This window comes from Dermochelys coriacea, chromosome 2 (genome assembly GCF_009764565.3).
Source record: "Dermochelys coriacea isolate rDerCor1 chromosome 2, rDerCor1.pri.v4, whole genome shotgun sequence".
NCBI classification, from domain to species: Eukaryota; Metazoa; Chordata; order Testudines; family Dermochelyidae; genus Dermochelys; species Dermochelys coriacea.
Window position 1 is genome coordinate 187,282,488 of NC_050069.1, and position 18,874 is coordinate 187,301,361.

Here is an 18,874-nt window from a genome sequence, read left to right on the forward strand (position 1 = left end):
CTGTGGGAAGCGGCGGCCAGTACGTTCCCTCGGCCCGTGCCACTTAACGCAGCCCCCATTGGCTGGGCACGGCGAACCGCAGCCAGTGGGAGCCGCGATTGGCCGAACCTGCAGACATGGCAGATAAACAAACCGGCCCGGCCCGCCAGGGGCTTTCCCTGCACAAGCAGCGTCCCAAGTTTGGGAAACACTGGTTCAGCAAATAGTAGAGATAGAGACCAGCTGTGAAATTTTGATCCTTATCTGGGTTTGGATTGTGAACCTGCCTCCTCCCATTCCAAGTTCAGACATGTTCAGATTCAGACTTTTAGTTTGGGTCCATCTCTAAAAATCAATATTTTTCCAGAGCACTTAGGTTAGGGGCAAATCTTCCCTTGCTCTTCTGCAGGCACAGGGGCTGTGACCACAGCCAGACTAATAAGGTTCCACTGCACAGGGGTTATGACGGGATATGGGGACTGTATGCTGGGGGTTGCATCACAACACTGAGCTGTCTCTGGGTGTAGTTATGGATAGGCTTGGCAGAATTAAATTTTTATTTTTTTATAATTTCCACTGATAATATCAATGTTTATTTTAAAGAATTTTTCCATTGTTATCAATTTGAATTTTCACAGTTGCAAGAAATTATGGAGAGTCAAGCAAAAATTATTGTTGGCAGACTAAAGAGGAAGGAAGGAACAAGAACTTAAATGTTTCCCATTGACTCAGCAAAATGTGTATGTTCTGAAAGAATCATTCTGTGTGTGTGCATGTTTGGGTTTGAGAGAGAGAGAGAGAATAACCACACACAACACATAGTGATACTTGTATGTATATGTATTTTTTGTATATATCTATTTCATATCAGTTTTTGTGTCCTTAAAAGCGGGATGTATAAATGGAAGAATAAACTGCAATAGTCTTTTTTTGAGTTATTCACATTTTTGTTTTAATGTAACAACCCATTTTCACATTTTGATTTCGCTGTATCCAATTAATTAGGGTGAAATCGGAGAAACAGGTGTTCCAGGGGAATCTGGATCCAAAGGGAATCGAGGAAAAATGGCAAGCACCCTTTATAATCTTTTATGAATATTGATTTTTCTTGAGGTTGGCTTGTTAATATATTGCAGAAATCACATCTTTTTACATCCTCAGGTGATAGCAATCTGTTTTGAATGGATATCTTTTAACATTTTGAATATATGTGTATTACATCTATTGTAAGCACAATAGTCCAAACCCTGCACTCTGTTGCAGTTATTTTGTACACCACTAGTATGTCTAAAATTGGTGTAGCCAGCTATGGAAGATCAACCTAGTACAAGAAGCAGCCTCCAGTGGCCTATAGCTGGATGCCATGTCTATCTCTTGGGACCAATGTAATGGGCTACTACCTTGAATGGTCCATTACAATATGTGCTAACTACTTATGCTAAACAAGCTGTTCCACCATGAATTTTGCTGTGACACAGGGAGTATCTTTCCCAGACCTGAAGAAGAGTTCTGTGTGGCTTGAAAGCTTGTCTCTCTCACCAGCAGACTATCTTGCATTGGTCCAATGAAAGATATTACCTCACCCACCTTATCTCTCTTGGTACCAATGGCAGCCTGAATAGTTTACACTGAAAGACTCGTGTGGCACAGAGCTGGCTCCAGATCAGGGAAACACAAAGTCTATTTGATAGAAATCCGGTGGAGGGCTGAGGTTATGGGGAAGTCAGTGGAGTGGGTGAGGGTATTTTTGTTGCTGTTTTTACTGGCTGAGATGTTAACATTTCTTATTGTATTTTCCTCCTTATGAATAGTAAGTTTAATTTTTCTCTTATCTCTTATAAGTGATTTTATATTTTAAATTGAAATGATAAATAAGTTACCTCATAGTTAGACGTTTGAGAGAGTCTGATAGATGGCCAAGTCTTCTTCATTTAATAGGCCAAGGTAAACAAAACACTGCTTTTGTGGTAATTGTTTCCTGTTGAACTGTGTTTTCAGCTCCTCTGACCAAGAAAGGGCAAAGTCTTAGGCTATGTCTACACTGGTGCTCAGACTTTTATCGCTCATGGGTGTGAATAAACAGGAACGACAAAAGTTTTAGTGATGAAAAATGCCGATGTGGGCAGCGCTTCGTCATCGGGAACCGCATTCCTGTCAACAAAGCTACCGCCCTTTATGGGGGGGTGTTTTTATTTCGTTGCCAGGAGAGCTCTCTCCCGGTGATAAAGAGCAGCCACGCAGCACACCTTACAACAGCGCAGCTGCCATGGCACCGGTGTGCCATTGTAAGGTGCGCTGTATAGACATAGGCTTAGGATAAATAGCAGTTTTGTATTATAAGTTAGCCAGGCATATTTTCAGCTCTTGTTTTTGTAGTTATCACACTATGACTTATTTTTTTCTCACTTCAGCCTGATCTTGCTCCTTCTGAAATCAAGGAGTTTTGCCTTTAACTTCAATGGGAGCCGGATTGGGTCCTTGACTCTCTTTTTGTACATAGGTTTCAGAGTAGCAGCCGTGTTAGTCTGTATTCGCAAAAAGAAAAGGAGTACTTGTGGCACCTTAGAGACTAACAAATTTATTAGAGCATAAGCTTTCGTGAGCTACAGCTCACTTCATCGGATGCATTTGGTGGAAAAAACAGAGGAGAGATTTATATACACACACACAGAGAACATGAAACAATGGGTTTATCATACACACTGTAAGGAGAGTGATCACTTAAGATAAGCCATCACCAACAGCAGGGGGGGGAAGGAGGAAAACCTTTCATGGTGACAAGCAGGTAGGCTAATTCCAGCAGTTAACAAGAATATCAGAGGAACAGTGGGGGGTGGGGTGGGGGGGAGAAATACCATGGGGAAATAGTTTTACTTTGTGTAATGACTCATCCATTCCCAGTCTCTATTCAAGCCTAAGTTAATTGTATCCAGTTTGCAAATTAATTCCAATTCAGCAGTCTCTCATTGGAGTCTGTTTTTGAAGCTTTTTTGTTGAAGTATAGCCACTCTTAGGTCTGTGATCGAGTGACCAGAGAGATTGAAGTGTTCTCCAACTGGTTTTTGAATGTTATAATTCTTGACGTCTGATTTGTGTCCATTCATTCTTTTACGTAGAGACTGTCCAGTTTGGCCAATGTACATGGCAGAGGGGCATTGCTGGCACATGATGGCATATATCACATTGGTAGATGCGCAGGTGAACGAGCCTCTGATAGTGTGGCTGATGTGATTAGGCCCTATGATGGTATCCCCTGAATAGATATGTGGACAGAGTTGGCAACGGGCTTTGTTGCAAGGATAGGTTCCTGGGTTAGTGGTTCTGTTGTGTGGTGTGTGGTTGCTGATGAGTATTTGCTTCAGATTGGGGGGCTGTCTGTAAGCAAGGACTGGTCTGTCTCCCAAGATCTGAGAGAGCGATGGCTCGTCCTTCAGGATAGGTTGTAGATCCTTGATGAAGAAACTCCCTGAAAAAGCACAAGAACAAATCCGCACAGACACACCCCTGGAGCCCCGACCTGGGGTATTCTATCTGCTACCCAAGATCCATAAACCTGGAAATCCTGGACGCCCCATCATCTCAGGCATTGGCACCCTGACAGCAGGATTGTCTGGCTATGTAGACTCCCTCCTCAGGCCCTTCGTTACCAGCACTCCCAGCTATCTTCGAGACACCACCGATTTCCTGAGGAAACTACAGTCCATTGGTGATCTTCCTAAAAACACCATCCTAGCCACTATGGATGTAGAAGCCCTCTACACCAACATTCCACACAAAGATGGACTACAAGCCGTCAGGAACAGTATCCCCGATACTGTCACGGCTAACCTGGTGGCTGAACTTTGTGACTTTGTCCTGACCCATAACTATTTCACATTTGGTGACAATGTATACCTTCAAATCAGCGGCACTGCGATGGGTACCCGCATGGCCCCACAGTATGCCAACATTTTTATGGCTGACTTAGAACAACGCTTCCTCAGCTCTCGTCCCCTAATGCCCCTACTCTACTTGCGCTACATTGATGACATCTTCATCATCTGGACCCATGGAAAAGAAGCTCTTGAGGAATTCCACCATGATTTCAACAATTTCCATCCCACCATCAACCTCAGCCTGGACCAGTCCACACAAGAGATCCACTTCCTGGACACTACGGTGCTAATAAGCGATGGTCACATAAACACCACCCTATATCGGAAACCTACTGACCGCTATTCCTACCTACATGCCTCTAGCTTTCATCCAGATCATACCACTCGATCCATTGTCTACAGCCAAGCGCTACGATATAACCGCATTTGCTCCAACCCCTCAGACAGAGACAAACACCTACAAGATCTCTATCATGCATTCCTACAACTACAATACCCACCTGCTGAAGTGAAGAAACAGATTGACAGAGCCAGAAGAGTACCCAGAAGTCACCTACTACAGGACAGGCCTAACAAAGAGAAGAACAGAACGCCACTAGCCAGCACCTTCAGCCCCCAACTAAAACCTCTCAAACGCATCATCAAGGATCTACAACCTATCCTGAAGGACGAGCCATCGCTCTCTCAGATCTTGGGAGACAGACCAGTCCTTGCTTACAGACAGCCCCCCAATCTGAAGCAAATACTCACCAGCAACCACACACCACACAACAGAACCACTAACCCAGGAACCTATCCTTGCAACAAAGCCCGTTGCCAACTCTGTCCACATATCTATTCAGGGGATACCATCATAGGGCCTAATCACATCAGCCACACTATCAGAGGCTCGTTCACCTGCGCATCTACCAATGTGATATATGCCATCATGTGCCAGCAATGCCCCTCTGCCATGTACATTGGCCAAACTGGACAGTCTCTACGTAAAAGAATGAATGGACACAAATCAGACGTCAAGAATTATAACATTCAAAAACCAGTTGGAGAACACTTCAATCTCTCTGGTCACTCGATCACAGACCTAAGAGTGGCTATACTTCAACAAAAAAGCTTCAAAAACAGACTCCAACGAGAGACTGCTGAATTGGAATTAATTTGCAAACTGGATACAATTAACTTAGGCTTGAATAGAGACTGGGAATGGATGAGTCATTACACAAAGTAAAACTATTTCCCCATGGTATTTCTCCCCCCCACCCCACCCCCCACTGTTCCTCTGATATTCTTGTTAACTGCTGGAATTAGCCTACCTGCTTGTCACCATGAAAGGTTTTCCTCCTTCCCCCCCCTGCTGTTGGTGATGGCTTATCTTAAGTGATCACTCTCCTTACAGTGTGTATGATAAACCCATTGTTTCATGTTCTCTGTGTGTGTGTATATAAATCTCTCCTCTGTTTTTTCCACCAAATGCATCCGATGAAGTGAGCTGTAGCTCACGAAAGCTTATGCTCTAATAAATTTGTTAGTCTCTAAGGTGCCACAAGTACTCCTTTTCTTTTTTTTTTTTTTTGTACATATAAAATGTTATTGATTAGATATGTTCTACTATATTACACATGACATGGTGCCCATTATCCATTAATTTCTAACACAGGATAAAATATTCAAAAGCACCAGAGCAATTTAGGAACCTCAGTCCCTTGAAAGTCAATTAAATATATGCTCCCAAAGAACATAGAGCCTTATGAAAATTTTGCCACCAGACATTAATAAACTAGGCTAGGCAGGAAAAACTGTATGCCATTGGGGTTAAAAATTGTATTATGCACTGTGTTAGGACAGTTTAATTGGTAACACTCTCACTTCTGAGCCAGAAGAAGCTTTTCTGAAGTACGGTCAATCCTTGCCAAGGGTCAGGTCATTGGTCATGCTAAGGTCACTGTGCACTGCTGGAGCTGTGCAATATGACCTTAAAATGATGATCAAATGGTGTGCCAGCATGGGAAGAGAACCTTGGACCAGCATAGTTGGCTTTACTTCCGCTGCACTGCCCCCCCCCTTGTGCAGAGGTTGTGTCAGGGATGGCTGAAATTGATTAGGGATGCATAGCTAGGGATAGAAGGGGTGGGACACTTATGTAGCACCTCCTATCCAAGGATATCAAAGCACTTTTCAAATCTGAATGAATTTAGCCTCATGGTGTCTTTGTGAGGTGTAGACAGGCAGGCAAGTGTTGAAGTTCCCGTTTTACCATGAGGATACTGAGTCACAGAGAAGTTAAATGACTTTCCCAAGGTAACACAGAGTCCATAGTAGAGGTGGGAGTAGAATCCCTATCTCTTGAGTCACTGTTCAGTAAGCATTGCTAGCATTCAGCTGAACCGCACAAAGAAAAGCAGTAGTATGATGCCATCCTGTCTATTTTTCTTCTTTTAAAAATGGTTGTGTGTGAAAATATATGAGGCCTGATTCTCTTCTCACCCAACTATAAATCAGGAGTATATCCACTGAATTGAATGGAGTTAAACTAGTGTAAAACTGGCATTAATGAGATGGAGAATTGGGCCCTAAAGTAGAGAAGTACGCAATAGTATCATAACTGCTCTATATACCATTTGTAGATTGTCTGTCTGTAATGTATGCCAATGTTTCCAGGGTGATGCGGTTTATCTTGGTCAGAGGGGTACCCAGTGACATCAAGGACACAAGGTAGGAATTGACAACAAAAAGTGGTATGTCATTTTATTTGCATGAAAAGCTACTCACTTTAAATTTGAAGGTGATTTTTTTCCTGTCTCAGGCTACAGTGTATATTCAATTGTCTAAATCATTAATATATTTTGGAGGCCTGGGGGTGTGTAAGCTGCTTGATTATGTCACTTTGAAAATGCTACTTCTCTGTATTTTTGCCAGCAATATGAAAATAAGTTTTCGTGTTAGTATGCATATCAAATTATCTTACAAATACTTAGAATTTTAGTTCAAAGGGTCAGATTTTCAGAAAAATAGAGATCCAAAGTCCAAGCATGTAATTGTGTGTCTACATTTCCACATTACTACAGCTGAGAGCACAATCAGGTATTTGCATGTTCAAATGACTATGTAGGTGTCCAAATCTAATTTTTCATGCCAATTTACACATCTGTTTAAATACCTAATTGTACTTAAAATATAGGTGCACCTTTTTCATTTGGACCTTGGGCCTTTCCTGAAAATTGGCAATTAAAGAACAGTATATATGTGGCATTCTGTGTTGCAATATTTTAAAAAAATTAGGAACGTATATCTGGTTTTGGAATTATTTCTATATGTTAATTATTTATGTTTGAAGTTTGCAGCTTATGGCTGTTTTCAGATAGTTTTGTAATCATAGGCTGGAATTAAAATATCACAATAAAAGGGAGCTGAGATGTCACTCATCTCAGAAATTAAACTTGGACTCCACTCAAATCTAATTCTTGTTTGTAATCTTGTTTGCAGCTTATGTCCCAGTAGTGTCGTACAAAGATACATTGGACTGATGCTTAGGGGCGGCAACATTACACCTGATTTTCAAAGGTGCTGAGCACTTTGATTCCCATATATGTTAATTATTTATTCTTCTCTCTCTTCCCAGACCCCATTTAAATAAAACACCCAAACAGAATCAGTAACAGTGATCATGATTCCTCCATTCTGGAACTTAAATTGCCACAATAGAACAATAGATATTAAACGAAAAGAGATAAAATACATAGTACAATGAAGTTCTGCTATGATTGTCTTGTCTTACAAGCCATTCTTGCATTTTAACAGGTTTCAGAGTAGCAGCCGTATTAGTCTATCCATAAAAAGAAAAGGAGGACTTGTGGCACCTTAGAGACTAACAAATTTATTAGAGCATAAGCTTTCGTGAGTTACAGCTCACTTCATCGGATGCATGCAGTGGAAAATACAGTGGGAAGATTTATATACACAGAGAGCATGAAACAATGGGTGTTACCATACACACTGTAACGAGAGTGATCAGGTAAGGTGAGCTATTACCAGCAGGAGAGCAGGGGGGGAGGGGGCAAAAAAAGTAGTGATAATCAAGGTGGGCCATTTCTAGCAGTTGACAAGAACGTCTGAAGAACAGCGGGGGGTGGGGCGGGGGGAATAAACATGGGGAAATAGTTTTACTTTGTGTAATGACCCATCCACTCCGAGTCTTTATTCAAGCCTAAATTAATTGTATCCAGTTTGCAAATTAATTCCAATTCAGCAGTCTCTCGGTGGAGTTTGTTTTTGAAGTTTTTTTGTTGAAGAATTACCACTTTTAGGTGTCTAATCGAGTCACCAAAGAGATTGAAGCGTTCTCTGACTGGTTTTTGAATGTTATAATTCTTGATGTCTGATTTGTGTCCATTTATTCTTTTACGTAGAGACTGTCCAGTTTGACCAATGTACATGGCAGAGGGGCATTGCTGGCACATGATGGCATATATCACATTGGTAGATGCACAGGTGAATGAGCCTCTGATAGTGTGGCTGATGTGATTAGGCTCTATGATGGTGTCCCCTGAATAGATAAGTGGACAGAGTTGGCAACGGGCTTTGTTGCAAGGATAGATTCCTGGGTTAGTGGTTCTGTTGTGTGGTGTGTAACTGCTAGTGAGTATTTGCTTCAGGTTGGGGGGCTGTCTGTAAGCAAGGACTGGCCTGTCTCCCAAGATTTGTGAGAGTGATGGGTCGTCCTTCAGGATAGGTTGTAGATCCTTGATGAGCTTTCATCCAGACCACTCCACACGATCCATTGTCTACAGCCAACCCCCCCACTCTCCTGCTGGTAATAGCTCACCTTACCTGATCACTCTCGTTACAGTGTGTATGGTAACACCCATTGTTTCATGTTCTCTGTGTATATAAATCTCCCCACTGTATTTTCCACTGAATGCATCCGATGAAGTGAGCTGTAGCTCACGAAAGCTTATGCTCAAATAAATTTGTTAGTCTCTAAGATGCCACAAGTCCTCCTTTTCTTCTTGCATTTTAATTATCCACACAGTTGAAAGCTTGAAATTATCTAGTAATCTGCAATCCTGTTCTTCTAGGGTGTTAAAGGAACAAAGGGAAAGCACCCTTTTTCCATATGTATCTCTGGCATATTCTATATACATTTAGAAATAAAACACTTCATCAACTAAGAATTCCTTTCTTTCTCCTTGTTTTGTTTCTACTCTGCAGCCGTGTGAACTCATTAACTATGTGCACAACCACAACTGTAAGTTGTATATCTTGCTTTATAAAATTGCATCACCAAAGGGTCAGCAGTTAAAGTGATATTTTAGGGGAAGAAAATCAAGTTCTACCTATCACTTACTTTTCAATATCCAGACTTATCTGCCATGTACATGCAAAAAAGAGAGTAACTGCTTGACAACTAAACAGCCTTCATTTCAGAAAGAGTATATTGTGCTCACAGAAGCTCCTTTTTACGGTGCTGTTTTAGCTATGTTTGTACACTGTACAAAGCGAATGGGCAAATGTCTGTTGATTCTAGTAATCAGTTGGTAACTCTGCATGATCATTTCTAACATATTTCTTTGATTTCCTTTGAAAGTCCACAAATTACAAAACAAACAAAAAACCCTCTTTTGAAATATAAGACTATTTTAAATGGCAATAGCTGTTATAGGGATCTATGTTCCCTTTGTTGTATATATAATAACCTTCATGGAAATTAGGTGCATGGGGTACTTGGAAATGGCTAGTGTCTGTATGAATAATGAAGATGCCCTAAGTGTCCTTAAGGGAAGATAAGTGAGTAAATTACATTATTTTCTGTAAATCAATCTTAAATACAGATTATGGACCCTTACTCATGTGACTAGTCTTGATCTTCAGCTGAGCTTGTCTAAGCACAGAATATTTCGGACAATATTAGAATGTTTCAGTCCAGTGTCTCGAACCATGAAATTTGCCAAAACAGAAACTCAGGAGTTTGGATAATTTGCTGAGTTACATCTGTTTCTCTAAACTCTATTAGAAACCAGGGCCATAGAAATCTACAATAAGAACATACAATGCAAATGAAGGGATAGAAGCTGAACTCCCCGTGCACTTAACAATTTCCACTGAAACCAATTAGAGGTGCTGAACATTCTGCATTTCCATTCAAGGCAGTGGGAGATGCGGATGATCAGCACCTCTGAAATTTAGGCCATTACCGTAAAGATACTTAGGGCGCATCTCTCTGGATTACTTGCCTTTTAATAATTAAAACTGCGAATTATTTCACTTACCCTGCAGCCCACATGAGTAACTTTTGTCATGTGAGCCATCCAACGGACTTTAGAACAACAGAGGTAAAACTTTTATTCATGTTTGTGAGAATTGCAGGATGATTTGGCCTTAAAATTTCATTCGTCCTCCTCAATATCTGATGAAGTATTTAGCATCCGAGGCAACTTTGCAAACAAATATACTTGGAGATGATCATCAGGTCCCTTGGGAAAACCTGCCCTACTGTTTTCTTTTCCTCTCACTCCCAGAAGTTCCCATTGACCTTCTCAGAGTGCTGCTTTTATACTCACAATTTTCAAGGCCCTGCATTGAGTCCTCCACTGTGGGATAAAGGAGATTGGACATGTGATCGGAAAGAGGCCATCAGTGCTTCTCTTTAACTGGTCAGAGTGATTGGTATGTGTTGTGATATTCCCAAGGCCCTGAAATTGCTGTGTCCACAGCAGGAGTGAGAAACCAATATTCTTCCTTTAATCAAGAATTTCTTCACGTCGAATGTCAGCCTTGACAACTATTCACACTTAAGACTTTGTTGTCCTCACAGTCTGCATATATTTGCAGTTTCAGATGCATTGGAGTTGGTAGGATCATGCACTGAATCAAAAAGAAGGATATATTCTTCTTTTAGTTTAATTTCTACAAATCTTTTAAGTTTATGGTCCAGTGTATCACTGATTTCCATTGTATGAATGTTTTCAGCTTATATTTTCTTGGCCTTTTCTTGCATGTTTCCGACTTGCTTCTTGGTATGTTAGCATCCTCAATCCTTTGCATCATTCGTCTTTGATATTGTTAAAGCCCCGTATAGCTAATCTCCAGGAATGTTACTATTACCAATTCCAAAGCAGTATATAGTTTTCTTTTGTATCTTTTCGTTCTCTTGTATCTTTTGTCATATTGTTATCCTGTGCTGTTCTCTCTCCTTTTTTTCTTTTTCTAATCTCTCAGACAGCGACACAGACAGGGCTACACTCTGACCCTACACATTCCAACAGTGCCTCACTTCCTCAAACTGCTGATGAATTTTGTTCTCTGACTCTGTGACCTACCGGGGTTACAATCCAGATTGAGTAGCTGGGTCACCCCTGCCCCTAACCTGGAGTGCCATTTGCAATGTTTTACTGCTGTAGCCTCCAGCCTGGACTGCTCACAAACAGCCTCCAGCATGCCAGCCACTCCCAGCTGTGTGTGTGTGCTGCAGCCAGCCAGCCACACCTTGGTTCTTACCAGCCTTGGTTTTATACTTCAACCCCAACATACCCCCAGTTTTATATTTCCCCCCAGAAATGTAAGTCTTGTACTGCACAGCCATCTCCTGCACAATCCATATTTATATATAGTCCGTTATTGATTTAATACAAATAATATGCCTAAATAGCATTTCCCAGACACTTCAATTTAAAACACTGGATTAAAATAAACTTGTTTTATTGTTTTATAACTAAAGAGAGAGACTTTAAGTGAGTACAAGTAATGAGGCATAAAAGTCAGAAATGATTATAAGAAAATAAAGTTCAAATGCTATTGGTGCCTAACTTTGCAAACTATATCAGATTCAAACAAAGTTTCTCATCACATGCTTTCAGCAGTCTTACTGATTAAACTTCTTAGGTCAGGACCCCTTCTCCAGTCCCACAAATGCTTCTTTTGTTGTTTCTATTGCCATGAACGTGATGAACAGGGATGGGGGAGGTCTTGGGAGTCTCCTTCCGCTTCCGCTTTCTCCCCCCAGACATATCATCTGGTCCACTCTCCGCATTGGTACCTGTGGAGAGAACATGAAAGCGGTTAGTTACCTGTGTCTGTGTTACTGGAACCCGGACATTCCGCTTACCTCTTCTGGAGGTCACATGTTGCCAAGCTTCTTCACTGGCCTCTTGGCTCCTCTGTGCAACCTGCTCTACATCTTTAGAGCTTTGTGCCCCTAGAAGGCTATCCTGAGTTTGGTCCAGAAAATCCTCAGTCTCTCGTATACAACGCAGGGTCGTTACCTGTTGCTCCAGACCTTCAATCTTCTCTTCCAATATGGAGACCAGCTTGCACTTTGTACAGACAAAGTCGCTTCTGTCCTGTGGAAGAAAGACAAACATGGCACATCCAGTGCAGGTCACAACAGCTGAACCCCCCCCTTCCATATCACCTACCTACTATGAGCTTCCTCAGAGACGTTGGCAAGATGTAAGCCTCACTGGGCTCACTCCAGGCGAACTCCCAGGCAAACTCCTGCTGTGAGCTGCTCTGCTGTCCCCGCTGCTCCGCTGCTCCGCTGCCGCTCAGCTGGTTCGCGAGGCTCTGGCTATTTTTAAACAGCCAGGCTTCCCTGACGCAAACACACAGACACCCTAATGCCCGCCCCCTGCAGGCTAGCAGCCAATCAGACACTCACTCAGGCTCCCTCCCAGCAAACACACGCTCGGATACTTCCTCAGCAAGCAAACACACACACTCGGATACTTACCAGTCCCAGGCAAACTCCTGCTGTGAGCTGCTCTGCTGTCCCCGCTGCTCCGCTGGTTCGCTGCCGCTCAGCACGAGGAGAACGAGGAGTAATGGTCTCAAGTTGCAATGGGGGAGGTTTAGATTGGATATTAGGAAAAACTTTTTCACTAAGAGGGTGGTGAAACACTGGAATGCGTTACCTAGGGAGGTGGTAGAATCTCCTTCCTTAGAGGTTTTTAAGGTCAGGCTTGACAAAGCCCTGGCTGGGATGATTTAACTGGGACTTGGTCCTGCTTTGAGCAGGGGGTTGGACTAGATGACCTTCTGGGGTCCCTTCCAACCCTGATATTCTATGATTCTATGATTCTATGATTGGGGTGTTTGTCCCTCCTTTTTATAGTGTTAGCCCTCCTCTTGGAAAACATTTCCAGCTGATATTCAGGAGACAGAGTCTATAGGGAAGGATGTTCCCTGCTGCACCTTCCTCACCTTTTTGAACACCCTTTGTTTCCCTTCCTGCGTGATGACTCTGATTACTGCTTAAACGCATATTAAGCAGAGCACAGATTCCTTTGTTTGAGACAGACCTGTATGCCAATCTCAGTTTGGAACATGTGTTAACACCATACAGTGGAATCTTATAACATACAGTGACATAAAATGTGTGTGGCAACATTGTATCAGAACAATAATGACCAGCAAATTATGAGTTTTCAAATGATACCTCTCACGGCATACTTTGTACAAAGATTATTACAATACAGTATAGTGTGTGGACACAAGGGTACATTCTGTCACACCCTCCTTTTCCCACCCTCCTTATTTGTTCTTATTTTCACCTGCTTCCATGTCTCCTTGCTGCTTTACATTCCACTCCCAAAAAAACACCCCGAATGATATTAACCTCTTTTGCAACTGCATCACATTGTTGATTCATATTCAATTTGTAATCCACTATAACCCCCAAATCCTTTTCAGCAGTACCACCATCTAGCCAGTTACTCCCCATTTTGTAGCTGTGCATTTGATTTTTCCTTCTTAAGGGTAGAATTTTGCACTTGTCTTTATTGTATTTCATCTTGTTGATTTCAGACCAATTCTCCAATTTATCAAGGCCATTTTAATTTCTAATCCTGTCCCCCAAAGTGCTAGCATCCCCACCCAGCTGGTGTCATTTGCAAATTTTATAAGCATACTCTTCACTCCATTTTTGAAGTTATTAATGAAAATGCTGAATAGTACTGGACCTAGGACAGACCCCTGCATGACCCAACTAGATATATCTCCCCAGTTTCACAGCAAACCATTGATAACTGTTCTTTGATATAATCTTTCAACTAGTTGTATACCCTCCTTATAGTAATTTCATTTAGACTATAGTTTCCCTAGCTTGCTTATGAGAATGTCATGTGGGTCTAAGCCTTACTAAAATCAAGATATATCACATCTATTGCGTCTCCCCATCTGTGCATTTTAATGGATTTATGTTAAGTTTGCATAGTAGTATACAAAAGTTGTTGCCATTTGTATGTTAATTCGTTTGCTCAGACATGGTGTGCACATTTAATTGTAATCATCTCTCACAATCACAGTTTTGCCTTTGCTCTTATTACAGTGGATCATTGGCTGTTTGAATCAATGCTTTACTGTTTTTAATATTTAGTGAGAGCTGCATGTTGAGTTTTCTAATCGGTATATGTATTTGTTTGGCAGGAGTGTGGGGGGGGCATAAACTACTACAGACACAAAGGAGGAGGGGCAATCCAATAAGTTTGGATCCAATAAGTCCAATAACCACTAGACTAGTCTACAAGTCCCCGGGTCCTTTGTTCCCCTTTTTAAAGATAGGTACTGTGCTTGCCCTTTTCCAGTCCTCTAGGACCTCACCCAACCTCCATGAATTCTCAAAGGTAATCACGAATGGTTCCAAGATTGCTTCAGCCTAGTTCTTTAAGTACTATAGGGTGAATTTCATCAGGCCTTGCTGACTTGAATACATCTTACTTATCTAAATCTTCTTTAACTTGTTCTTTTCGTATTTTGGCCTCTGTTTCTTCCTCCTTGTTGTTAATATTAATTGTGTTAAGTATCTGGTCACAGTTTACCTCTTTAGTGAATACTGAAGCAAAATGGACTCCACCTACTCCACCCTTTCCCCAAGGCCCACTCCACCCTGCCTCTTCTCACCCTGCCCCACCTCTTCCCTGCCTCTCCCCACTCCCTCCCCCCCAAGCACACCCCATCCCCGCTCCTCCCCCTCCCTCTCAGTGCCTCCTGTACGCCAGTGAACAGCTGTTCCACAGCGTGCAGGAGGCGCTGGAAGGTGGAGAGAAGTTGATAGGCGGGGCTGCTGGTGGACATGAGATTCTCAGGGGAGGGGGGAAGGTTGGCTGCTGGTAGGTGGTAATCACTCACTAATTTTTTTCCATGGGCACTCCAGCCCTGGAGCACCCATGGAGTCAGTGCCTATGGCCTTAGCCTTTCTAATTTTGTCCCTACATGCTTGTGCTATTCTTTCCTATTCATTCTTAGTAATTTTTCCATATTTCCATTTTTTGTAGGATTCCTTTTTGACTGTCAGGCTATTAAAGAGCTCCTCATAGAGTCATGTTGTCCTCTTACTATTCTTCCTATCTTTCCTTCGCATGAGGATAGTTTGCTGTTGCGCTTTTAGTACTATCTCTTTGAGAAACTTCCAACTATTCTGTGAACTTCTTTTAGTCCTTAGATTTTTTTTTTCCCATGGGACCTTATCTACCAGTTCTTAGTTTGTTAAAGTCATGTTGGTGTTTTTCTTTTCTCAGAGTTTCCTCTTACGATATAACAACCTTTGTCTGGGAACCATCCTAGTCCTCTTTATGGCCTGTACCATGAACTTAGATTGCAATTCCTTTCCCATTCACTAGCTTTATTTTCAAGTGTCTTTCCGAACATCATGTGCCTCTACTACCATTTGGAGTCACTAAACATACTGAAATGTATTTAATCATAGAAGTACCCCATGCTTTTCCAAGGCTTAGTGTTGCATTTAAGTAAAGTACAATAGATATGGTAGGACCCATTGTGCCTGATGAGTATGGAGCTGGGGGCAGTACAGAACTACATTACCACCAGGAGTGCCCCAGGAGTGATTGTGCCTTAGGAAACGCAATCTTTTCTGAACCTTCCAGACAGGAAGGGAAGTGCTTCATAATCCCCCTCTGTACCCCGCCAGCTTTGCAAGCCTGTATATGGCATGGTAGGGGGAAAGACTATGACTCTGGCTTCTCCCTGCCTGCCACCCCCTTTCCCGCTGTTCGAAGGAGTACAGGAACTAGAGTTGTGTCCAGCACATGCACTCCTCAGTGCAGTGTCCGAAAAGTCTCATTGCATTCCTGAACTGTGCCTCAGCACGACCTCCCCTTGTATCATTTCTGTATAGTGAGTCCCTAGATAGCCTGATATAATATTGCATGCTATCTACGGAAAGCAACATTAAATAGTTATTAATCTCTGAAAAATAGCTTGCATTTTTTTAATCTTGTGTGATTTGTATAACAACTGTTTTTATCTTCTAGGAGAACTGGAATGTCCAGTATATCCAACGGAACTAGTGTTTGCTTTGGACATATCCCAGGATGTCAAACCCCAGTTACTTGAAAGAATGAGAGCGCTTGTAATATCAGTAGTGAATGCCACCAAAATTAGAGACAGCAACTGTCCAGTGGGAGCTAGAGTCACTGTACCAATACTCGTTATCTGATTCGCTTCTCCGAGTTCTACAACAAGAATCAGCTCCTCAACAAAATTAAAAATCTGGCTTATGAGAGATCCTCAAGTGAATGGGATATTGCCAGAGTGATGCGATTCATTGCCAGAAATGTTTTCAAGCAAACTCTCCAAGGTCCTAATGTGAGAAAAGAAGCGGTGTTTTTCAGCAATGGCTGTCTGCAGATGAATTTTCTATTAACACAGTAGTTCTGGAGTGCATTTGATATTGTTTCAGTAGTTCTCGCTTTTAATGAAGTTCCCCACATCAGTCATGCTTTCGCAGTAAGAAATCCACTAACATTTTCATTCTGATATTCAGAAACAAGACTTTATTTCACAGCCTTCAAAACACAGTGTGCCACATTCATCCTCTGGTGTAACTCCATTATCTTCAGTGGAGTTACACCCAGGACAGATCTGGCTCATTGGATTGGCTATTTGTGATTATATATGGGGCCAAATCCTGCAGCACTTACATGAATAGTTTTTATTAATGCTAGTCATCCCATTCAAGTCAGTAGAACTACTTGTATAAGAGCTGTGCATCCTGTAAGTAAGGATTGTAGGACTTGGTGCTTAATCGGAGTATTTTATAAACTTAAATTCAGAAAACTGGCCTGATTCTCCACCGCCTTACACCTTACATTGTCTGTCATTTACTCCTGTGCAAATTGAGCGCAGAATGGCAGTAAAACAGTACCAAACCAGAACAGTGGTGTTTTCCACTCACTCTGCTTGGGGGAGCTAAATGACGACTACACAAGGGGCAGGGAGTGGAGAGTTAAACCCAGTGTGCTTGAGAACTGTAGAGTTCACTACCAAAGCAATGTTTTTGTGGAACTATTATCATTTGTGACAAGAAAACACTTTAAACAACAGTGGTTGACTCAAGGAATGGTAGCGAGAGTAGGATAGCTTATGAAGAAAAAATGGATTCTTCATTATATGGTGGCTTGCAGAGGTATCACTGATTACATAATCTAATGACAGTGCGGTTGCATAGTTGTAACTGAGGGAATAATTTGCCCTGCAGAATCTTTATTAACGCTGATGATGTGTGAAATGGAAAGAACCCAAGTTGACTGTCAACAACTAAACTGAGTTGGTGGGAGGCCAGACAGAAAAAGTATCTTCTTGCAAACTGTGCAGACTTTGTATCGAATCATTGAGGCTTCAATCATCGAATCATGGAAACCCACTTGTTAGTCATTTTTTAGGGTAGCAGAGCAATTTAAGCTCAGAATTTAGTAACAACAAAAATCAAAGAGCAGATCTGTGCAATGTGGCAAAGTTTGTATAGTTATAGGCAAATACATTTTGGTTTTCTATATTTTTTTCTTATTTTAACAGTCAGTGCAACTTTAATGTTGCTCTAATGTGGTTTGGGGCATCTAATGTTAGGTACAGTTCCTATCTAACTTGTTCTGTGATGAGACTTCCAGTTACCACAGTACGATTACAAGATAAACACTTTCTTGGCCCAAATGCTGATCACATGAGCAAGATGAGCAGGATTTGACCTCTTACAGTACTCATTACTCAGTGTCTAAAAGTGTGTTCTGTGCTTAGTTGTGCTGTGGTACTTAGTTGTGTTGTGGTACGTTGCAGCATTTTTTGTTGGAAGGGAGAAAAATCAGTTGGAATTTTACAGCTTCGACATTCCGTGCTTTGATGTTATGGTAAAAATTACTTTACAATAAAGCATGTTGTTACGGATTTCCTTGGAAACCTAGGTTTCAGAGTAGCAGCCATGTTAGTTTGTATTCGCAAAAAAGAAAAGGAGTACTTGTGGCACCTTAGAGACCAACAAATTTATTTGAGCATAAGCTTTCGTGAGCTACAGCTCACTTCATTGGATGTAATCTCTATTAAGGAGAAAGACTAGAAGCTAAACAAAGATATAGTTGAAGACACTATTAAGAGAAATCAGTTTAACAAAGGGATGTGGGGTAGGACAACCCGCACTCTGGGAGCCCTCCAGCAGGAGGCTGCATGTGCCTCAGTTTCCCCTTGGAATCAACCTGTGCAAAGGAACATTGTCTCAGTGGCAAATTCAAATCCTTTTATTAATATAAAGAGTCACAGTCCACAGATCCCTTATAGTAAAACAGTTCTTCTCTAACCCCCGAAGTTAAATAAGGTTACAATGCTGCAGCTCGTCAATCCCATGCAAAGATCACCATTCCCCAGTCACACAGCCGAGAGTCACTAACCTCTCTGTCCCAGTTCCTTTAGCCCCTGTTCCAGGGCTCCACTCTCCAGGGCATCTACCTGGGTGTTCCAAGACTCACAATTCTTCTCCCATAGCCCCAAGATAGATCTCCTGGGACAGAACTCTCAATAGTGTTCCACTAAGCCAGGCTTCCCTCCCTGAGAGTCCTACCCCTGCTCAGGGAATGTCCCTCCAGGACAACCCCCTTGTTTTGGGCTCTGCTTCCTGCAGCCTTCCTGTCAAGGTTCCTTCCCCACTCTGATCTCTAGGGTACAGATGTGGGGATCTGCATGAAAATCTTCTAAGCTTACTTTTACCAGTTTAGGTTAAAACTTCCCCAAGGTACAAACTATTT

At 41.9% G+C, this 18,874-nt stretch overlaps 1 long non-coding RNA gene across 2 annotated transcripts in view; it reads left to right on the top strand.

Annotated features, from left to right (window-relative positions):
* LOC122458916 overlaps positions 1–18,874 on the top strand; it is a 41,418-nt gene that overhangs the window by 14,251 nt on the left and 8,293 nt on the right. For both annotated transcript variants that reach the window (XR_006279246.1, XR_006279247.1), the window contains 3 exons: positions 6,510–6,563; positions 9,060–9,096; positions 16,115–16,589. This is a non-coding gene — a long non-coding RNA (uncharacterized LOC122458916). The remainder of the gene's footprint in view (positions 1–6,509; positions 6,564–9,059; positions 9,097–16,114; positions 16,590–18,874) is intronic.